Source organism: Heloderma suspectum, chromosome 7 (assembly GCF_057233095.1).
Source record: "Heloderma suspectum isolate Gila_16-S chromosome 7, 16-S_ref, whole genome shotgun sequence".
Taxonomy (NCBI): Eukaryota; Metazoa; Chordata; class Lepidosauria; order Squamata; family Helodermatidae; genus Heloderma; species Heloderma suspectum.
The window spans coordinates 105,613,862-105,636,539 of record NC_139464.1 but is presented as its reverse complement, the minus strand read 5'-3'; the positions used below and the strand labels follow the sequence as shown (position 1 = coordinate 105,636,539).

Genomic DNA, 22,678 nt, shown 5'->3' with positions numbered 1-22,678 from the left:
CAGTTAAATTGTCTTTGCCTTAATTTTGTTGTTGTTCAGTCGTTAAGTCGTGTCCGACTCTTTGTGACCCCATGGACCATAGCACGCCAGGCCTTCCTGTCCTGCGCTCTCTCCCGGAGTGTGCTCAAGTTCATATTCATTGCATCGGTGATGCTATCTAGCCATCTCATCCTCTGCTGTCCCCTTCTCGTTTGCCTTCAATCTTCCCCAGCATCAGGGTCTTTTCCTGGGAGTTTTCTCATCACATTTGGTGGCCAAAATATTTGAGCTTCAGTTTCAGTATCTGTCCTTCCAATGAGCAGTCAGGGTTGATTTCCTTTAGGATGGACTGATTTGACCTCCTTGCAGTCCAGGGGACTTGTAAGAGTCTTCTCCAGCACCACAGTTCGAAGGCATCAATTCTTCAGAGCTCAGCCTTCCTTATAGTCCAGCTCTCACAGCCATACGTTGCTACTGGGAAAATCATAGCTTTGATGATACAAACCTTTGTCGGCAAGGTGATGTCTCAGCTTCTTACTATGCTGTCTAAGTTTGCCATAGTTTTCCTCCCAAGGAGCAAGCATCTTTTAAGTTCATGGCTACAGTCACCGTCTGCGGTGATCTTGGAGCTTGTCACTGCTTCCATTTCTTCCCCTTCTATATGCCAGGAAGTGATGGGGCCAGATGCCATGATCTTAGTGTTTTTAATGTTGAGTTTCAAACCAGCATTTGCACTCTCCACTTTCACCCTCAACAAGAGGTTCTTTAGATCCTCTTCGCTTTCTATCGTCTGCGTATCTGAGGTTGTTGATAATTCTCCCGGCAATCTTAATTCCGACCTGTGATTCATCCAACCCGGCGTTTCTCATGATGTACTCTGCATATAAGTTAAATAAGCAGGGTGACAGTATACAGCCTTGTTGTACTCCTTTCCCAATTTTGAATCAATCGGTTGTTCCATGTCTGGTTCTTACTGTTGCTTCTTGACCCTTGTACAGGTTTCTCAGGAGACAGGTAAGGTGGTCTGATACTCCCATCACTTTAAGAATTTGCCACAGTTTGTTGCGATCCCCACAATCAAAGACTTTAGCGTAGTCAATGAAGCAGAAATAGACGTTTTTCTGGAATTCTCTTGCTTTCTCCATGATCCAACGAATGTTGGCGATTTGATCTCTAGTTCCTCTGCCTCTTCAGAATCCAGCTTATACTTCCAGTAGTTCTCAGTTCACATGCTGCTGAAGCCTAGCTTGTAGGATTTTGAGCATCACCTTGCTGGCATGTGAAATGAGTGCAATTCTACGGTAGTTTGAGCACTCTTTGGCATTGCCCTTCTTTGGAATTGGAATGTAAACTGACCTTTTCCAGTCTTGTGGCCACTGCTGAGTGTTCCAAATTTGTTGGCATATTGAGTGCACACTTTAACAGCATCATCTTTTAGGATTTTAAATAGCTCAGCGGGAATACTGTCATCTCTGCTAGCTTTTTTGTTACTAATGCTTCCTTAGGCCCACTTGACTTCACTCTCGAGGATGTCCGGTTCAAGTTCAGTGACCGCACTATCATGGCTATCAGGGACATTAAGCTCTTTCCTGTATAGTTCTTCTCTGTATTCGTTCCACCTCTTCTTAATCTCATCTGCTTCTGTTAGGTCCCTGCCTTCTTTGTCCTTTATCATGCCCGTCTTTGCACAAAACGTTCCCTTGAGATCTCCGATTTTCTTGAAAAGATCTCTAGTCTTTCCCATTCTATTGTTTTACTCGATTTCTTTGCGTTGTTCATTTAAGAAGGCCTTCTTGTCTCTCCTTGCTATTCTCTGGAACTCTGCATTCAGTTGGATATATCTTCCTCTTTCTCCCTTGCTTTTTGCTTCCCTTCTTTCCTCAGCTACTTGTAACGCCTCATCAGACAGCCACTTGGCTTTCTTGCATTTCTTTTTCTTTGGGATGGATTGAGTTGCTGCCTCCTGAGCAATGCTACGGACCTCCGTCCATAGTTCCTCAGGCACTCTGTCTATCAAGTCTAATCCCTGAAATCTATTCCTCACCTCCACTATATATTCATAAGGGATATGATTTAGGTCATATCTGAATGGTTTAGTGGTTTTCCCTACGTTCTTCAATTTCAGCTGAAATTTTGCAAGAAGCAGCTCATGATCTGAGCCACACTCAGCTCCAGGTCTTGTTTTTACTGACTGTATAGAGCTTCTCCATCTTTGGCTACAAAGTACATAATCAATCTGATTTCGATATTGACCATGTAGTGATGTCCATGTGTAGAGTCGCCTCTTGTGCTGTTGGAAAAGAGTGTTTGCTATGATCAGCGTGTTCTCTTGGCACTCTATTAGCCTTTGTCCTACTTCATTTTGTACACCAAGGCCATGCTTGCCTGTTATCCCGGTGATTTCTTGACTTCCTGCTTTAGCATTCCAATCCCCTGTGATGAAGAGGACATCTTTTTTTGGTGTTAGTTCTAGAAGGTGTTGTAGGTCTTCACAGAACCGATCAACCTCAGCTTCTTCAGCCTCAGTGGTTGGGGCATAGACTTGAATTACTGTGATGTTGAATGGTTTGCCTTGGATTCGTACTGAGATCATTCTATCGTTTTTGAGATTGTACCCCAGCACTGCTTTTCCCACCCTTTTATTGACTATGAGCTACTCCATTTCTTCTAAGAGATTCTTGCCCACTGTAGTAGATATAATGGTCACCTGAATATTTAATTTGCCTATGCTTGTCCATTTTAGTTCGCCGATTCCCAAGATGTCGATGTTCAATGTTGCCATCTCATGTTTGACCACCTCCGGCTTACCTTGATTCATTGATCTTACATTGCAGGTTCCTAAACAATATTGTTCTTCACAGCATCAGACTTCCTTTTCACCGCCAAACACATCCACAGCTGAGTGTCCTTTCGGCTTTGGCCCAGCCGCTTCACTCTTTCTGGCGCTACTTGGAAATTCCCTCTGCTCTTCCCCAGTAGTATACTGGACACCTTCCGACCTGAGGGGCTCATCTTCTGGCGTCATGTCTTTTAGCCTTGTGATATGTTCCATGGGGTTTTCTTGGCAAGAATCCTGGAGCGGGTTGCCATTTCCTTCTCCAGTGGACCACATTTTGTCAGAACTCTCCGCCATGACCTGTCCGTCTTGGGTGGCCCTGCACGGCATAGCTTGCGGCTTCATTGAGTTGCGCAAGCCCCTTCGCCACAACAAGGCAGTGATCCATGAAGGGGTTTCCTTAATTTAGATAACAGTAAACTTAACTGACATATGAATTGTTATGTAAGCTTTCACATATATGAAAGATTTCTGGAGAAAAATGCATGTAGACAGACCGACACCATATTAACTGAGTTACAATAGCATACTCTAGATTATTAATATTATACTCCCACTGTCAAAGAAAGATCTTCAACGCTTGGGCATGATTCATAAGATTCTGTCCATATCTGGTGTTATTCGAACCCCTATTGTTTGTAAATGTGGACTAAAATGTGGACTTTACTTATGCAAAAAGAATATTTCCAGAAATTGTAAAACGTTTTGCATAATTCTTGCTTAATTTTGAGAAGGTGAATGCTGTTTCTAAAAATATTATGCAACATTGTAAGTAAGTACCTCCACTGTAGACTCTGAAGTAAACTGTACAACATGCATTGCATTTATATGCATTTTACTCAGAAGTAAGTTCCACTGTGGATAATGGGGCTTAGTCCTAGGGAAGCCTGTACGGCAGGGGTGGGCAACTGGTGGGCCTCCAGATGTTTTGGCCTACAACTCCCATGATCCCTCACCATTGGCTATCCTGGCTAGGGCTGATGGGAGTTGTAGGCCAAAGCATCTGGAGGGCCACAAATTGCCCACCCCTGCTGTACAGGATTGCACCCTAAGCATCTGATTATGCCAGTGAAAAATGCTAAGAACAATTCTCCATACCTCCCCAATGACGATGGTCTGATGTGTCAGGAAGTAAGAGCACATCTGGATTAATAAATAATCTGGAATGGTATGATATGGGATTACTTGCAACTAACTCCACTTCTGACCCATGCAGATTGCAGCAGAGCGACCATGCTGGTCTACCTCTGTGCTTTTGCTGCTCCTCTTCCCCTCCTTCTCTTTCCCATTCACTGGGTGTTCTAACAATTGTTCGATAGTAGATCTTATATGCTTTCTTTTTTTCTTATTTGTTTATTTTATAACTCACCTTTCTGCCAAAAAATGATGCTGAAGGCAGCAAATGATAAAATCCAGATTAAAAACAAAAACTTAATTAAAACAACAAAAACAAATACATAAAAATGCAGTTAAAGACGCAACAATAAAAGAAATAAAGTGCACTAACCAATTAAAGCCCTCCCTCAGTAACAAACGAGCTTATATGCCAAAGGCCTGCCTGAATAAAAATGTCACCGAGAAGGCACATCACCACCAAACATGCCTCTGATGGCAGCAGTACTGAAAGAAGGGCCTCCCCCAAAGATCTTAAAACCCAGGCAGGCTTGCATGGGAGAACATGGTCTTTCAGGTAGCCTGGTCCCAAGCTGTGTAGGGCTTTAGAGGTCATAACCAGTGCTTTGAATTGTGCCTGGTTAGCCAGTGACTGGTAGCCAGTGAAGCTGTTATAACAAGGTAGTCATGTGCTCCCTATAACCAGCCCCAGTCATCAATGTTGCCTCAGCGTTCTGAACCAGCTGAAGTTCCCGCACAGTTTTCAAAGGCATCCCCATATAGAGCATGTTATAGTAGTCCAAATGGGAAGTAACTAAGGTATGTGTGTCTGTGATCTAATCAAACACCTCTAGGAACAGGCACAGTTTGCACACTAGTCTCAGCTGTGCAAACACTCTCCTGGCTACCACCAAAACCTGGGCATCCAAAATCAGGGCTGAATCCAGGACTATACCTAAATTGCAAGCCTGAGTCTTCAGGAGGAATGTATCCCCATCAAGCACAGGTTTGTGCTTTTGACTAACTGGGACAACCTCTGTCTTATCTGAATTCACCTTCAGTTTTTCATTTACAGTTTTCACTAATTATGAAAAATACAAACATGTTGTTAAAACAGCCATGCTACTTAACATCCCTGAACTAAGAGTAATAAAATGTAACAAACCACTACATCTATATTAATTTTTATTGGATGTTCTAACAATTTTTAAAATAGTCAAAACTTATGTCAAGGTAGAACATCTTTAAATATGAGCTTCTAATGTTTATACACTAGGGCTGTATGGAATTCATTTTGCACTAATAATAGTGGTGCGTTTATATAATATAGACAATTACAACTTGGAAGAACACAGCTGATCTGGGTCTATCAATTTTGGTAAACCTAATAAATGCCATGTGCTTTGTTTTCTTTAGTAAATAAAGGAAGGAATCAACAACCAATACATTTGTTAAAAGTTTATCTGGACATACTTGATTTCCGAGACCCTAGCAGTCTAGTTTCCGAGCTGATACAGTATTCAGACTGTGGTTGCAGCTTTAATAAACTATTTTTGCTTGGAAATTGGCAGCAAAATGGTACCTGTCAGAAATATAAATGTGTGTATACTGTATATTATGGTTGTGAGTGCCCTAGGGAGGCTTATGATACCTGGGACTATTGTCCTTTTAATCTAATTTAGGTTCTATGGTCTTACAGTCAGTTTGGTTGTGTTAGGGGAATGGATGTGGATATTTCAATTTATACAACACATTGGACCTGCAACAAAATATTGCAGTATTCTCACGCCCCAACAGGTGTGCTCCTGTTCAGAGTGCAGCCAGCCAGCCATGCCCTCCTCCAGGATACTATGCATGCATCGGTGTTGCTCCACGCAATTGGAACTTGCACAGTTGGAGTTTCCAATCACATGGAGCGCCTATGTGTGTGCTGATCTATGCATGTGGTGCCCCTTTTCAGACCCTTGGCTGGATGCACAAAGTTGGGGGGGGGGCAGCAATCCACAAACTGAATGTATACAAAGAGAAGGTCCTTTTTACTTTACTATGCAAGTAAAAAGTAAATAGGCTACAGTTAGGGTTACAGTAGAAGAGGACGAGAAATGAGGCTGGGGAAAGAACTGAAACTCTCCATCCATCCCCCGTCTCTGCCCACCTTTCTCAGGCCTTTACTGTGTGCTTCTTAGTCTTTAGGGCTCCTGGATCTATCTCTGTGCCTAGAACATCGTTTTTTCACTGGCAATCATTTTATTCCAAGACAATGAAGTAGAGTCACTTCTGTCCAGGTTGGTTCAGGGTTCACAATATCTTCAAAGAACAATCCAGTCATCGCAAGGCAATTCAGTTCTTCATGATGTGAAAACTAAGCTTCTGTTATTGTGATCAACATCCATATTTGTTTATAACATTTAGTACAGCAATGTAGGTCTTTGATGGCACAGGGGTTGCACACAAGTTTTGTGGCACTTCACTGTAAAATAAAGTACTCTTGCTTTTGTGGAAACCAATCTAGGAAATAGTATAATTAGGAAGACCTCTGGCCTCCTCTTCAGCCTTGGAGGCGGACAGAACTGCTACAGAGATGGGTGGATAACGGGTTGTATTTAGAGAATGCAATGATGCATATCATTTGAATCAAGGGTTATGGGAAAAATAACCCTGGCACTTCTTGACCTGTCTTAAAAACTCAACAAAACTTTCTCAGGACCTGGGCATCCAACTAACAAACAATACCCCCGCCCCCAAGCGTCTTAATTTTTATGTTGTCATGAGCCCACATAATAGTTGTTCAGTTTATCACGATCAATCCTTGGGTTTTATATTTAGTGATATTTTTGTAGTTTCTGTTTGGTACCAAATTCTTTTTTTCTTCCACTGACTTTATGATGTTTCCAATAGGAACTGACTCACCACAGTGTCTAGCAGCTCCACACACACTGACAGACACTTCCAAACAAACTGAAAAAGCAGATGATTAGCCATAATGCCTCTTTACTGGAGTTATCGAATGTCATACTGTTTATTAAGTTGCACAGACGTATTGATTCAATGTTTGTAAATTTAGCTTTCTCTGGTCTCAAGCTGATGTGGGGGAGTAGGCTGATATTAATTCCACAAGTGAGAAATGACTTGATAATTTATGGATTGTATATCCAAAGTCATGCCGTTCGGGCGTTTTTCCCCTCAGGGAAGGAATAAATGTCTGAGCACCACACATTGGAGACAACATGCTCTTCTTTTAATGGCTCCTTTTGATTTTTAATCTGAAATTGGTAGACACTTGGTGATACAATTTTCATATGGAAACTTCATGCTATTATGGCAGGTTGCATATTTTCCCCCTTAAATTCTTATGAGCTCATTTGAATTGCAAAACACACTTGGTTTGTAGGCTTCTTGTGAAAAGGAATTTAGTCTTATTCTGATAAACAAATAAAATAGCATTAGAGAATAAATACTTGCTTTGAAATAATGAACCCTTTGTATGTTTTTATACATATATTTATATTAATGTCTATTCATAATAAATGATCACAAGACAATCTTAAGTAATGACATAATTTAGCAGAGGAGTGGGAGTTAAAGTAACCTACCACAATGTTTTAAATTAATTTGAAATATGATTAATTCTTTCAGCATCATATTACTATGCAACCAGTTTTGGATTACCCACAATTTGCTGAATGTTTTTATTATAAGATATAGGCAAAATATTTTTATATCCATTAAATTTAGACTTATCTCAGGAAGGTGTGATTCAAGTTATTAAATCTCATGAAGTTTCTTGATAGATGGTTATATGCTGGATATTGGCACAGATGTGGCATTATAGACCAGAATGTATATATAATTTAAACTGGCTTTATGTTTGAGTGTCTTTAGGCAATCATTCATCATTGACATTACAGTTCAAGGATGCAAACAGATCTATTGATTCATGAGTTAAACAGGACCTTGGTTTCACCTCTTAGTACTTACTTTGTAAAGTTTGTGGCTTTTAGACTAGGTAAAAAATAGTTCTTTCCCTATAGCTGGAATGTAGATACCTTTCCTCCTTCCAGTTAACCTTAGCCTTCCTGTAGATAAGCTTTTGAGGGGGCAGTGGTGGAACTCCTGAATATTTCTAATGCTACTGATTGTTCCATTTGGTTTCGTTTGCAATGACCCCTTGAACCAATATTTGTAAGTATTGAGTGAAATAAATCATACAGCATTATCTTCTAAGCATACAGTATGTCAAATTGGACAGGAAATGCTTTGCAGGGTTGGTGGGCTCTGGTCCATATCAATGAGGTAATTATTAATCCCATGGTAAACAGAACTTTCATCCTGTGTTTATTTTTAGATGATTGACACCCATCTTTAAAATAAATGTGTAATCCATGAGATTTACACAGAGAAAAGAGAGCTCTGTAAATCTAATTTGGGATAAAGCATTTTCCTGGGAACACAGAAATGTTTTCTAATTCTACATTATATCAGGAGTGCAAACATTTTTACAAACCTAGGAGCCAGCTTGGAAGGCGACAGAGACAGTGACCAGAGTACACACCAGCGACAGGAGAGATCTTGGTTTTGCTGGTGTGTTCTGGCCTTCCCTTCTTTTCTTCCAGCAGTACCTAACTGAGAATCAGCTAGACATTGGGTACTCCCATCATTCCATCTAATTTTCTCTAAACCCAAGTGTCAACAGGATTGGAGCCAAACTTGGAAACCACTGTTCCAACCGAACCACAGTTTACTTCCAGAACTAGAAACCACAGTTACAGCCAAATTCAAACCACTGAGAAACAAGAGGGAAGTATCAACATGCTTTTGCAGAAGTTCTCTCTCTCTCTCTCGTGTGTGTGTGTGTGTGTGTGTGTGTGTGTAAGCCTAAAGGGAGAACCCCAGCCCAACAAAGGCCAGTGAGGACTAAGCATGCTCAGTAGCCACAGAATGATGTGTCAGTTCAAAAAGAAAACCAGCAAACTAGGGTGGGCAGGAATGGAATGGGGTATCCTGCAGTAGGATGTGGCTGGCACTCTGAACAGAAGCTCTCCTGTTAGGAAGTGAGGATACACCACAACGTTTTGTTGCAGGTCCCATTGATATAGACAGGCTGCTACCTGCAAATGTAGTTCTTCGAGCGGTCATTATGCATTCACACATATGGGCTCTGTGCCTGTGTGGAGCCTCAATTTGGGAAGCTTCTATAGCTGAGATTTTTGGCAGGAACCCCTCCCTTGCTGTCCAGTGTGCTTGTCCCCAGCAGGTTCCCACTTATTCCCTCAGTTTCTTAAGACCAACATTGCGGCCTCATAGCCAAGAGAAAAATTACAAAAGGATACCTTCAGTACCCACATCAAACTCAAGTATGACACCGAAGAGGAGACGGTGGGTGGACTGTGTGAATGCATAGATGACCACTCGAAGAACTACAGTTACAGGCAGTAAGCTGTCTTTCTTCTTTGTGGGCTCTATGCATCACACATATGGGCGAATAGCAAGCTAACTTACAATGGATGAGGGGTTGATGTCCTACTACAATACAGAGGAGAGGACGGCATGACCAAATGTACAGTCAGCTCTAGCCGGAACATCCAGTCTACAATGTCAAATAAAAGTAAATGGTGTCAACCAAGTTGCAGAGTGGCACAATTCAGTCATGGCAACCCCATCGAATGCAACCGACGTCGCTACCACACGAATAGAGCTCAGACTGGGGCAGAGAGTTCAAGTCCAGCCAGCTCATACAATAGCACGATAGTCTTAATGACCCACAACACAAAGTGTTGGGTCAAGAGAGGCTGGCCTTTTTGCTTGCTGTCATAGTAGACAAAAAGGCAAGGTCACAACTGAAATCAGTCATCAACTGCTTGATACATTGTACGATAAACATTGAGCATATGCAGGTTCAACTCTAAGGTGTAATGGGGAGGTGAAGAAAACAGGCAAAACAATGTCCTGAATTAGATGAAACTCCGACCCAATTTAGGTAGAAAGGCAGGGTCAGGTCTGAGCACCACTTTACCTTGGTGAAAGGTGAGATAAGGCTGGTCTACTCTGAGAGCACAGAGATCACTGGCACACTGTGCAGATATAATGGACACTAGAAACACCACCTTCCACGAGAGGAGACGTAGGTCTGTAGTCACCAGCGGCTCAAAAGTCTTTGATGAAAGTGCCTTAGGCACCACAGAAGGGGTCCGGCTTGGTACTGTAGGGCAGACTGGTGGTGCTAGATTCCTGATCCCTTTTAGGAATCTTTTCACTGTTGGATGCGAGAATACGGAAAATTCCTCAATAGGAGGGTGAAATGCAGAAACAGCAGAGAGGTACATTCTTAGAGATAACAGTTTGAGTCCCTTCTCAAAAAGAGACAGGAGAAGCTGGATAATTTGTTGCGAAGAGCACCAGCGTGCAAATGCAGAAAAAGCAGTCAATTTCCTTGAATAGGAACGGTGCATAGATGGCTTACAGGAGGCATCCATGATCCTCTGGATCACTGCTAGCACCAAAGTACCATCCACGACCCAATCTTCCATGCTGTCATGTGGAATCTCGTCAGATCCAGGTGTTGAAATCTGCCTTTCTCTCTTGTGAGGACAGACAGACACGATGGGAGCCGTCAGTACCAGCACTTCACCAATTTGAGGAGTGGGGTGAACAAAGGTTGACATGGCCACCATGGTGCACGTGGTCCTGTCTGCCGCTATCTTTGCTAGGACCCTGGTTATCAGTGGAAAGGGAGGGAACATGTAGAACAGCACCCTTGTCTACTGAAAAAAAAAGGTATCTCCCACTGAGCCTGAGCTTTGGCCCACTCTGTTGGAGAATGTTGTGCAAACTGCATTCTCTCTTGTGGCAAAGAGGTAAATCTCTGTCACCCCCCAAAGCTGGAAGAGCCTTTTCAGAACTGTTCTGTCCAACTCCCACTTCTGGGAGGTCAGCATGGTCCAGCTACGTTGATCAGCCAGGACATTGTCAACACCAGTCACATGTATTGCCACTAGTCCAATTCAACAGGCTATGTACCATTCGAAGATCTGGAGTACAAGGTTGAGCAACAGAAGGGATCTGGTGCCTTCCTGTTTATTCAAATATGCAATGACAGTCATGTTGTCTGAAGTGACCTGGACCAGTCTGCTCATCAGGTCTAGTTTGAATGCATGAAGTGCTTTGTCTACTGCCTTTAACTCCACCAGATTGATGTGCTGTGTGGCCTTGTTGGCCGCATCTGTAGTCACAACCCTGGATGGCTAGGGCTGGAGGAATGGCATGCCCTTGCTTAGATTGCTCAGTACCGACCACCACTGGAAGGAGTCTCTGATGTCCAGGGGCAGACAGAGCCTGGTTCAACAGGCATCCTGATTGGTACTGAAGTTGCTTATGAGCCCAGTTTGAGAGTCGTCTCATTTGCAACCAAGTTGCAACTGAGCAAACAACAGCCATTGTTGCGGCCATAAACCCAGTAGGCATTGGACCTTGACAGCCATGGTAGATCTGCTTATTTGCAGTTCTAACACCAGGGAAGTCAGTGCCTTTACCCTGACATCAGGTAGGAAGGTGTGGCCCAGTTGGGAGTTCAATAAGTCCCCTATAAATGGAATCTGCTTTGTCAGCATGAGATGTGATTTCTCCGCATTGATGAAAATTCCAAGCTCCTGAAGGTCACCTCTATCAACTGAAGAGTTGAATCTTGTTGATCCAGCCACCAACAGCCAATCATCTATGTACAGATAGACCTCTATACCCTGCAGCTACAGGTGGGAGCAGATCACTGCCATGCATTTGGAGAACACCCTTGGCATGGTGGCAAGACCAACGGGCAGCACCCGGGACTGGTAGGCATCAGTGCCAATGGCAAAGTGGAGATAGTGTTGGTGTGGTTCATCTATGGCGATGTGAAAGTAGGCGTCTTTGAGGTCGATAGAGGCAAATCAATCTTGAGGGACTAGAAGCAGGATAGATGCCAGAGAAACTATGTGGAACGTCCTGGTGAGATGAACAGATTTAGCTGTTGAAGGTCCATGATCAGCTGTAGTCCTTCATCCTTTTTCGGTACCATGACGTACCTTGAACAGAAACAGTCGTGAAGTTGAGTTTGTGGGACAGGATTGATTGCTCCCTTTTGGAGGAAGGTCTGCACTTTGGTATGGAGGAACGGGGGTGGAGTAGTCACCAACATGGTACCAACTGGAGGGAAAGTATTGAACTCGATCCACTAGCCCCTCCGGACTATGGCAAGGATCCAGGAATCTGATGTAATATTGTGCCATGCTGGATGGTAAGCAGATAGACACGTTCCAAAAATGGGCATTTGGGCTACAAGGCAAGGGAGAATAGCAGGGAACGAGTCAAAGGCACTGCTGCGCCTGCTGGCAGATTAACTTCGACAGCTGTGGAACCTGGAAGATGGAAATGATTTCCCCAACTAAGTCGCCTGTGCCTGCTGTTGCTGATGTTGTTGTGCTATAGATTGCTGATGAGGTTGGTACCGAGTGGCAGATGAATGAAACCCGTGCAGTTGCCTGGGAAGTTGTTGAGACAAACCCCATACAATGTGCTGTGGTATGGGCTTTCTGTACTGAGTTGAGCGCATTGTCAGTTTTTGTTTTAAACAAGCCTTGCCCATCAAAGGGTAGGTTTTCTATATGGTTTCTGGTTTTCTGCAGAAGACCAGACAACCTCAACCAGGCATAGCGATGTAGCGCTATGGATCCCGCTAGCACCTGTGAGTTGACTTAGTGGTGCAATGTGTTTATTTGCTGCCTGGACAGCCTCTGATTGGAAGAGGTGACCAAGCTCCTTTTGCCATCTGAAAGATGCTCAAGACGCCGGCCCACTTTATCCCAAAGCAATAACTAGTACCCAGACATTGCTGCCTGGTAGTTCAATATTTTAAAGCCCACTGCTGCGGAGGAATATAGTTTCCTCCTGAGTAAGTTCAGGTGTCTGCCCACCTTGTCAGTTGGAGAGAAGTGAGCCCTACAGGCCTTGCCCTGCACAGCTTCCATGACCATCGAATTTGGGGCTGAATGTTGGATAGGTAGTCAGTATTTGCCTCTTGCAGGTGGTACATACCCTCCAGACATTTAGATATCAGTGGTACAATGGAGAAGGCTTTCCAGGATTGTTTAATGGTTTCCTCTAATGTGTGGAGTAGAGCAATGGCCACAGGTCTGAATTTGGGGATTCCCCACACTGCTTCTGCCCACACCACAGCTCACCTCACCTCACCTCATTCAGTAGAATCTCTTGACTACCTGTGTAGTATTTTTATGTGGGAAGGAGTGAGTGTGGGATTCCACTTCTGCCAGTGCAATTGATCCAGCACAAATCTGGATGCAACCCTTACTCTCCTGGCCCCAGCCCTAATGGCAATGAAGCATTCACTTCAGTACAGTCAGATGCTATGTGTTAATTCTACTGATCAAGCAGCAGAGATCTTAATGTTGATAAATGTTTCACTAGTATTTGTGAGCACAGAACATGCATTTGCACATGGAAAGCAGAGACTTGGAGTGCTTCCAGATGAAGCTTTCATTGTGCAACCACTCTGCCTTAAACATGGGATTTTATGGAGATCCAGACAGTCTTTGATTTGTGACCCTCACATGTTTTCCCACCACTTTGACCATCTTTGATCTTGCCACAAAAAATCAGTCAAGGGAAAGATTTAATAGTTGCAAAATGCCTTTCGATTTGAATTCCACATTTTTAATCTCAACATTAATTTAAAAATGGTTCTAGCCCTCATATTTACAAAGAAAAACATGAAAATTATTGACACCCCATGGAATAAAAACAGGTATCTTGGCAAGGATCCCAATGATCATGAACTCCTTTACTCAGCAGGGGTGGGGGTCTATCCCTCCCTCTGTTCTTCATATTCTTACAGCTGTATCCTTTTCTATAATTTGCTATGAAACTTTCTTCCCTAGTCTCTCCAAAGGAAAAAAGACTAAGCCCAAAGCCTAATATACATTCAGTATTATTCAACATAAAACCTCCTCCCCAAATGTTGTACAGATGTGTGCAACGCAAATTAAGTATATTCATGCAGCTATGTCCAGATTGTATAATTTCAGTATAAACTGTTAATATTAAAACGTTAGATGTTTAATTCAGAATTCCAGGCTCTTTGGTTATGATGGATGTGTGGTTACAGCGGAATACAGGGTAGAGGAATTTGGCTTCTCTGTTATAGGTACAGGAACAGAATTTTGGTTACAGTCACATATGGGGATAAAGTCATAAATAAAATAGCAACATCTGTATATAATTATGCTGTTAATGAAAGCCTTTCCAGTATTTTAATCCTGATACATCCAACACCACTAGTATAATAATTAAATAAGATCATATACAACGTTGCCTCTACCCCTTGTTTTAGAAAGTGATTGAATGAGTTTCTTCTGCACTCAGATTCACCTTGGCATTTGTTATTTTCGAAGGAGTCCTCATTAAAATGCATGAATGGGATTCACTATAGCTCTTCCTAAGTGTTACTCCATGCTTTTTGTCTCTCACTTGTGTTCCACCGGTGCTTGCTTTGATAAACACATATAGCGTAAAGGAGAGACAGGTGTCCCTAAAATTCCAGGACTTGCACAAGTTACTGCAGCTCGTTGGTGTGTGTCTACTGTGTGTTTACAGATGCCAGACCCCTTCGCAGTTTGTGTGTTTACCACAACACCCCCGGTGGAATATTGGTGTAACCCAGCTGCAATCCCAGGAACCTGCCCTTGGTATTCAAACCACAGATTTGTAAGGATAGATATAACCTATTTCCTTATTTGTGCCAAAGGTACTCAGTCTATTATTACTTCAGTATGCATTCCTGTAGAGTCCTAAGGGCAGAAATAGTATGAGGACAACAGTTTGGCAAGTCCCATCGTGTACCATGCAAACGAGCGAGATGTTGAAGTTACTCTAGTGTAGATTAACTGCTAGTTACCCAAGCCTAGAAAGCAAAAGGAAAAATAGGATGGGATGAGGAGAATAGGGTAGTGATGATGAAGTTACAGACTTTGAATTATGAAGTTTTGGGGTTAGAATACAGTAACTTGAAATAGGGACCAAGAGCTCTTAATCCCTGGCAGCTCAAAGCCCAACAGTACACAGAATACAAGCCTCTGTTGTGTGTACCTTCTGCTTTTGTAAGTTTTGAATGTTAATTGTTGAGATTCTTTTTGTCATATTGTTTTTAGTCAGGAACAGTATTCTGTGCTATAACCCTAGCTCACTGATGCATTGTAAATAACATTGTGCAATTTTAGTGTGGGTAAAACATGATATAAATTCTAGAAGTAAATTTCACATATTGACTGTTGAAGTACAGTATAAGAAAAAAAGAAGAAAAGGTTACTAACAGGAAAATAGTCACCCTAGTAATTAGCAAGCAATGAAAAGGATTGGCACATTCACGACTGTGTGACAGCACTACTACATTAGCTATTTTAGTTTACTGCAGCATAGAGTTGCAGCTTTACGGTATTTTCCACAGGACACAACAGAATAGTTATTGTGCTACAAAGTAGTACAGGCGTTTGTTACATCCATAAGCCACAAAGCTCTGGGTAACCCATAACAATGTCCAATATCCATGGTCCAAATACAGATTTATACAAATAACAAATTTATTTCAACATTTGGATTTCTTATCCATTACACTTAAATCAGGCCCATTAAAAACCACATTTTTCTGCCAGCCCTCCAACAGTGATATCCATAAATTGCTTCCTAAATCTTCAGAAGATGAAACTGCAATGAAGTAGATGCAAAAGCCATCTATCTGCCATTACACCTTGGTACAGGGAGGCAGGCAGTGTTAATCAAACATTACTACTTAGTAATCATGGGACTCTGCAAAGGTTTCTACTAGGAAACTTAAATCAGCCTTACCCATGTTTCATACAGTTCGTACAGAGAGCTTAACATATCTATAAAACAGCAGCTAAAGCTGTGAATTTTACAGCATGGAAAAGACAAGTACTTTGCTCTACATGCAACATTTTAAGCACCACATGCTATAGAGCGTTCAAAAATTTTCAGAGCTTCAGAAATCCCTGCTTATCTGGAACTGACTGTCTGCCCCTACACAGCCCTACCCAGTGTAAGCACTCTGTTTATCTGAACCCCTGATAATCGAAATGCTATTTAGCATAGCCCTGTGCTGCTCTGTACATGGTAATGGCTCCTGCATATCACGGCAAGCCATATGAATGCCTGCTGTGGCATATTTATTGTTGATGATTGATAATGGGATTACTGCTCCTATACATGATTCAGAGTCAGAAATCACCTGCCCTCATTGGCAATGGAAAGACGATGATTGCTGCATTCTGACTTATCAACCCCAGCCATAGTGTTGTCTCCCTGTTTCTACAGGGTAGAGCTCTTGGACCTGAGAACACATTATCATGTCCTGTGCAATCCCTGTCCTGTGTGCGGCTGCAGCCATATATCAAGAAGGCCCCTCTTGTGATGAAACAATATATTGAAAACTCGTGTTTCACCAGAAACATGTTTTTCCTAGAAATATAGAGGATCTGTAAATTACAAAGGCATAGAAAAAGATTATCTACTTAATATATTTTGCAAATTATATTTATATTTCTCATACAAGTCATAATCATAGGCATGCCTGATACTAGGAACGGCAGATACAGTATTGAACTATACCAATCCTCAGTCATAATTAAAACTATTGAATAAAAATAGCATTAATTGAGAGGTTTTTGCCTTAAGAGTAAGGATCACTTTTCAGTTAGAAGCAGATAGCCCAGGTGTTTAGGTCAGATGCTGCAAAGCAGGGGAGTAAGACTAAGGCTCAGGCACTCTCCACTGCCATATATGAAACCTTTTAATGTAAAATGGCACATATAAATGCTTGCATGAGCAGGTCATTCTTGTGGGATCCATCCACCGCAAAAAAAAAAGGGGTGGTGGTAACGTGGACAGCATCTACTTGCATAGACATAGATAGATAAGCCTTTGCTCACACTGAAGTTTCTATGCATGGAAGTGGAGGGTGCATTAGCTTCTGCTTGAAATTGAACGATTTTGTGTTTACAACCTACATGTTTTGCCCTACATTCAGCCCCACCCCACCCCTTCAGTGCCTTCAAATAAATTAACGCTACACTGTTCTGCTTGGATCAGACCTTTGTAGCGCTGCATTAAAGTATTTTGCTAGAATGGATCACCCAAACTCTCTCCCCGCCCCCTCTCTCACACACACGCATGTTAACCTCCCTTCCCAGCATGTCATCCTCCACACAAAAAACCCATGCTCCACACAGCCTGCAGTTTACAAGAGAGCTTAGTAGCAACATTTCACAGGGCTGACTCGGGCACCCATGCGGGCTGGACTAAAGGCCTTCAGCATCTACGCGTAGGCCACATGATCGTCAAAGAACCCAGTCTGTTTACAGGATTCTGTATCAATAAGTTGTATGCGCAACTTATTCTCTCAACTTTTGACATATTCGCCTGCTGAAATCACTCCAGCAACCATCCCAAGGATGCAACATATTGCGTCAAAAGTGGTGAGCAGAAACTACTCATAGATTTCGTGAATATTTTCAGAAGTGTCCAAATAAAAACCCCTCCTCCCTTTTGGCACTTTTGGAGAAAATATTCATTTTTCTTGCTCTCCAAGAACTTGTGCACTTGTCTCCAAGTAATATCCTCATATAGCCAAATCTGACTGGACACATAGAATTGTGACGTCATCTTGTTCACTGTGTGGTTCCCGATTGGTTGACTGTATCCTTCTCACTAATCCAGGAAAGAGAAAGTGACAGTAGCTAGGGTGGAAACGGAGCTGAAACGACGTGAGTCACAATGACACCAAACAGGACTGAAAGGGGTGAATATTTGCACATGGTGAGAAGTCTCTAATGCAACATGAGTGTTGTCATAAATTACATTGTGCTATCACAACAGATGTCTAATGCAACTCTAATAGCATTAGCTGGTGTGACTGGATTTCCTGGAAAAGTTATCTTGCCAGGTAACGCGATTGGCATTGCGCTAGGAGCCCCTCACACTAGCACAATGTAATTCTGCACAGCTCCAAGGAAAAAAACCACTAGGGCACCTGACAATCAAGGTTCACTCTTCACTCTCGTGAATAAATTACGAAGACATTGTATGAATTCATCTGCATAGAACTGTGCGTTTGATTGATGTTACTTGCTACCAGCAACATGTTCCTTGAAAAGCCTCCTAGCTACAAAGGTTACAGCAGGCTTATTGTGAGGTATGCCTAACTTACTACACCTTGTAATTGTTCACAGCAGAGACACATGATGTTAAAAGATTGGCTTTCCTCCCTCATAAATAAGTTTTGTAGCTCAAATGAGGTGGCAAACATATAGGACATGCTGCTCATGAATAAAAGATCCTAGCAGGCAAGTAACCTAGAGAGCTCCTCTCACTGGGAATTAATGCCATTTAAAGTGTGTGCGTGTGTATGTGAGAGAGTGATATATAGTTCAATGATCCACACTGATGCAACCTTAAGGACTGAGGGTTAAGGCCAATCTCAGACTTGTTATTGGTCAAAATAACCCCCCTGCCCCCTTTTCTGCACTCCAATGGTAACAATGCCCTAATCTCCAGCACAAGGCATTGCCACCATTGTAGATCACAAAGGGGGAAGAGAGGAAAGGTTTAGACTAATGATGAGTCTGAGATTAGCCTTAATCCTCAATCCTTAACAGTGTGGATCATTTGCTTGTAGACAAATGGACACACAGGCCCACCCAGAAAATAATTTTGTGTGATCACATGCAATGCTTAACAGTAACAAGCTGCAACTCTAAGCACATATACAAGGGAGGAAACCCCCTTGAACGCCGTGGGCCTTCTTCGAAGTAAACTTGATTAATAGAATTGAATTGCTGGTTGTGACAAACCTTTGCAGGATTATGCTCGAGATATATATATATATATATATATTGTGTGTGTGTGTGTGTGTGTAGCACATTAGGGACTTTATAAATGATGCAACTGTTGTGATACATAGTATCTAATTTTTATTTAAAAAACACGCACACTTCATTTTACATTCTAGTAAAAGGGCCCACCAGTACATATTACATTCAGTAAAAACTTTTCCTTGTCTTGCAATCTCTTCACTGTTGCAATCTCATCCTTGACCTCTGACTGCTTGACTGTTGATGCCATTGGCTAATCTGCTCTGATGTTACAGCAGATCTGTGTTGAGATGTCACAAGCCCTCCGACTGCCAATGGCTTAGCTGCACTGAAAGACATTACAGTGGAATTCAAGATCCATGAACAGCTATACTTAAACTATACCCCGCCATTTGCTTTGTACATCATGAGCTTTCAAATAGCACTTTGTTGGTCATAAGGGGTTTGAGCAGTTTTTGAGCCTTTCTATTCTATTCGAAGAGACAGATGAGATGGGATGATGTAAAAGCCTTCCCGTGGAAGTTTCTTGGCTTATTGCATCAATCCCATCTAGTTATGTGTGACCAATGAATTTGGATGGTTTGGCTCAACTGGTAGTTGGCATTGTGGGCTGTTTTCTGTAATGTGGATTCTGTGGTTTATCGCATCAGTACCATCTAGTCATGTATGACTGGTGAATTTGGTTGGTTTGGCTAGCACAGATGTTGGTGTTCCAGGCCATTCCACTCTGTTCCAGATGGTTTCTGGTTGTTAAGAGGTTAGTAAGTATAATATTGGAAAGTTTTGAATTCTAAAGTATTGTTCTCAAGTGTCTCTAACACACCCCACTGTTTGGTATTAGGGTTTTGTTTTGTTTTTTAATACAGGGGCTGTCCCAGCCTGTTCCTTTCCAGCTTTTATACCATCCCAGATTACACTTGTACTAATTTCCTTTAAGTTATTTCTTCTTCGTGCATCTTTCCCATTCCACAATAAAACAACTTTTCTAAATGAAAAGTATTTATCTAAAAGGCATCAAGCCCAAAATGTTTTTCTGTTACCCCCCCCCATATTATAAGCCTTAAAGTAGCTTCTTTAATATTTTACTCTCTGTTTCACAGAAAGTGCAGTCTTTTTACATGCTTATCTCAGAACTCATGTCTTTGGAAACCTGAACAAATTACTACTCCTGGCTCGTTTCTTGGGAAGTGGTCTTTGTTTTGAGATAAAAGCATAGAGGTTTGTTTTTTGTTTCACTAAGTACTAAATCCCAAATAATGTGAAGGATGCCCATTACTTACAAAGAGTTATGCAAGGCTATGGTTTTACTCTAAAAAGCACTTAATTCAGTCTCGAGGACTTGAGAGTGTGTTCCATTTTAACCAGTCAATTGTGTTTGCCATGTTTGGCCCCAGATAATGATATCAAGGCTGAATTCCTAAAGATATTTATGGGGAGTAAGTTCAATTTCAATAATTTGGGTTTATTGTCAAGTGAATGTAAGGATTGGACTGGAAATTAGTAGAATAAACGATGCTGTTCACTGAAGCATGTTTTATGGTTGCATAGAACCATAGCTTGGAAATGTCCACAGAATAATTACTGAGAAATTAAAGGCACACAATGCAGGAACGGAGGCAGGAGTAGGCAATTTGTGGCCCTCTGGATGTTTTGGTTTACAGATCCTCTCATCCCTCACCAATGGCTATACTGGCTAGGGCTGGTGGGAGTTATATGCCAAAACATCTGGAGGGCCCCAAGTTGCTCGCCCTAAACTGAGGCATTTGCCTAGTAAAGCACCCATGCCCTGCTCTTTAGTCTTTGGCCCTTTGATCCTGGGGCTAATCCTGTACCATCCTAGTCCTTAAGATAAATGTTTCCATTTCTTTGAAAATTTGAATCTTGGAAGCAGAATTCATTCATTCATTCATTCATTCATTCAAATTTATGAATTGCCCTATAGCCTATAGTTTGGGGGCTGCATATATAATAAAAACACACAGAGTAAACCAATCACATCACTTAAAATAATAAGGAAATGTAAGGAAAACGAATATAGGTACATTTAATTTGTTGGCATACTTTATTATTCACTTCTAGGTGTAGAAGTCAGATTTCTTTGGAGAACTGAATGCACACAGCTGTGAGTATAGTTAATACTGGAGCAGACCAGGTAAGTTAATGCTTCTAGTCACTTCCAAATCATTTTATGATTCCTAGCATGTCAGCGTAGTTCAAACAGCAAGGAATGTCAGCACATGGTTCTGTTGCTACATTACTGGCTTGTTAATGAAAACTTTAAGCTTCCATTTTAATTTTTTTAAAAGGTGGGAAGTTAGCAATAGTAACGCAATAGAATTGCTTAACTATGCAATCCTATACACACTTACCTGGAAGTAAATCCCATTCAACAGTAGTGATCTACAGGATTGTACTGTGAAACATAAAAAATAGCAAGCAGAAAAAAAAGAGGTAAAAATTTCCAGATGCTAGAAATAAAACTTATTCAAGGTACATTTCAGAAAAAAAATGCTTCCTTGGGAGCATTATAAACTCATACAAATGGGATAGTAAAAATGAAATTAAAATATGTTTTCATAATCTCATATTAAATAAATATAAGAACTTATTCTGTAAAAAATAGTGTAAAAACTTGAAATGTATAAACATATATACTAAGACAAATATGTCTAACAAACCTAAATTAAAAATAAAACACCTACAAATGAATTGCCTATGCAGTCATGGTACAAATGACACAGAATACTAGCAAGGAGAACCTTTAACAGGTGCAATGCTTAAGGCTAATCGAATGGGATGAGGAAAGGACTTTAACCCCATTTATTTGTATCCCACTTCCCCACAAATGTACCAATTATCAAGAAAATGTATATATAAAAAAATAAAACACCATCTAAAATACAGTAAAAGCATTCAGTTGCCCTAAAACTAGCATAAGGCAATTTAAAACAACAGAAACAAAAATACAACTCACCTAATTTACAGGGTTGTTCTTCTAGAATAGCCTTCCCCAACCACATCGAGAGCCCTCTACATGAAGAAATCTCCTTGTGCAACAACCTTATGTGAGGAAAATCAAGCCCCAACCTGGTGCCAATGGCTATGCGGGCTGAGGGATGCTAGAAGTTGCAGTCCAACACATTGGGAGGACACCAGGTTGGGGAAAGCTGGTCTAGATGGCCGTCACAGTAGTTGCACCTAGGCTCTGGAACTCCCTCAAGAAGGAAGCTTATCTTGCACCCTTCCTTGTGACATTTTGCTAGATGGCTAAGGCCTTTCTTTTGAGAAGGGCATTTGGGCTATATTATTTTGTCTTCGTTTCTATCTGCTCATCCTTTTTTAAGGATATGGTTTTATGCTGGTGTTAACAGAGGCTGGTAATGGCTTGGAGCCTAAATTTCATTCCATAAACAGAACAGAGTTCACATTCAAAGAAGTGGGCTTTCCTAGCTCTCCTGCATCCCGCCCCCTTCCCCCAAACACAAAGATCTGTTCCTGGAGGATGTGGGGAACCTTGGGAATGGTGTGGGATATAATACTCGGGGTTGCAGATGGTGGTGGTGACACTGGCAGAAACCTTCCCCTCCCTTATGGGAACAAAGGAGCAAATTAGAATCCAAATCATGATTGTTTCCTGTTATTGTTTAAGAGTATCTTTTATTTTTTATTTATTTCATTTCTATACCGCCCAATAGCTGAAGCTCTCTTTATCTCACTGTTTGTAATTGAATCTTAATATTTTTGTTGTTTTCTTAGTAATGTTTTTTGCCACCTTGGACTACTTTTAAGAGAGGTGGGGTTTAAATCTTTAAAAAAAAAA

At 41.6% G+C, this 22,678-nt stretch overlaps 1 protein-coding gene across 1 annotated transcript in view; it reads right to left on the bottom strand.

Moving 5' to 3' along the window:
- Positions 1-18,899: 18,899 nt before the first annotated feature.
- The window catches only part of ORC5 (origin recognition complex subunit 5), a 127,609-nt gene continuing 123,830 nt past the window's right edge, over positions 18,900-22,678 (bottom strand). Inside the window, exons 17-18 of the transcript XR_014784530.1 lie at positions 21,228-21,271; positions 18,900-19,186 (exon numbers count right to left, since the gene is read on the bottom strand). The gene's annotated coding sequence lies outside the window, so the exon portion shown is untranslated. The remainder of the gene's footprint in view (positions 19,187-21,227; positions 21,272-22,678) is intronic.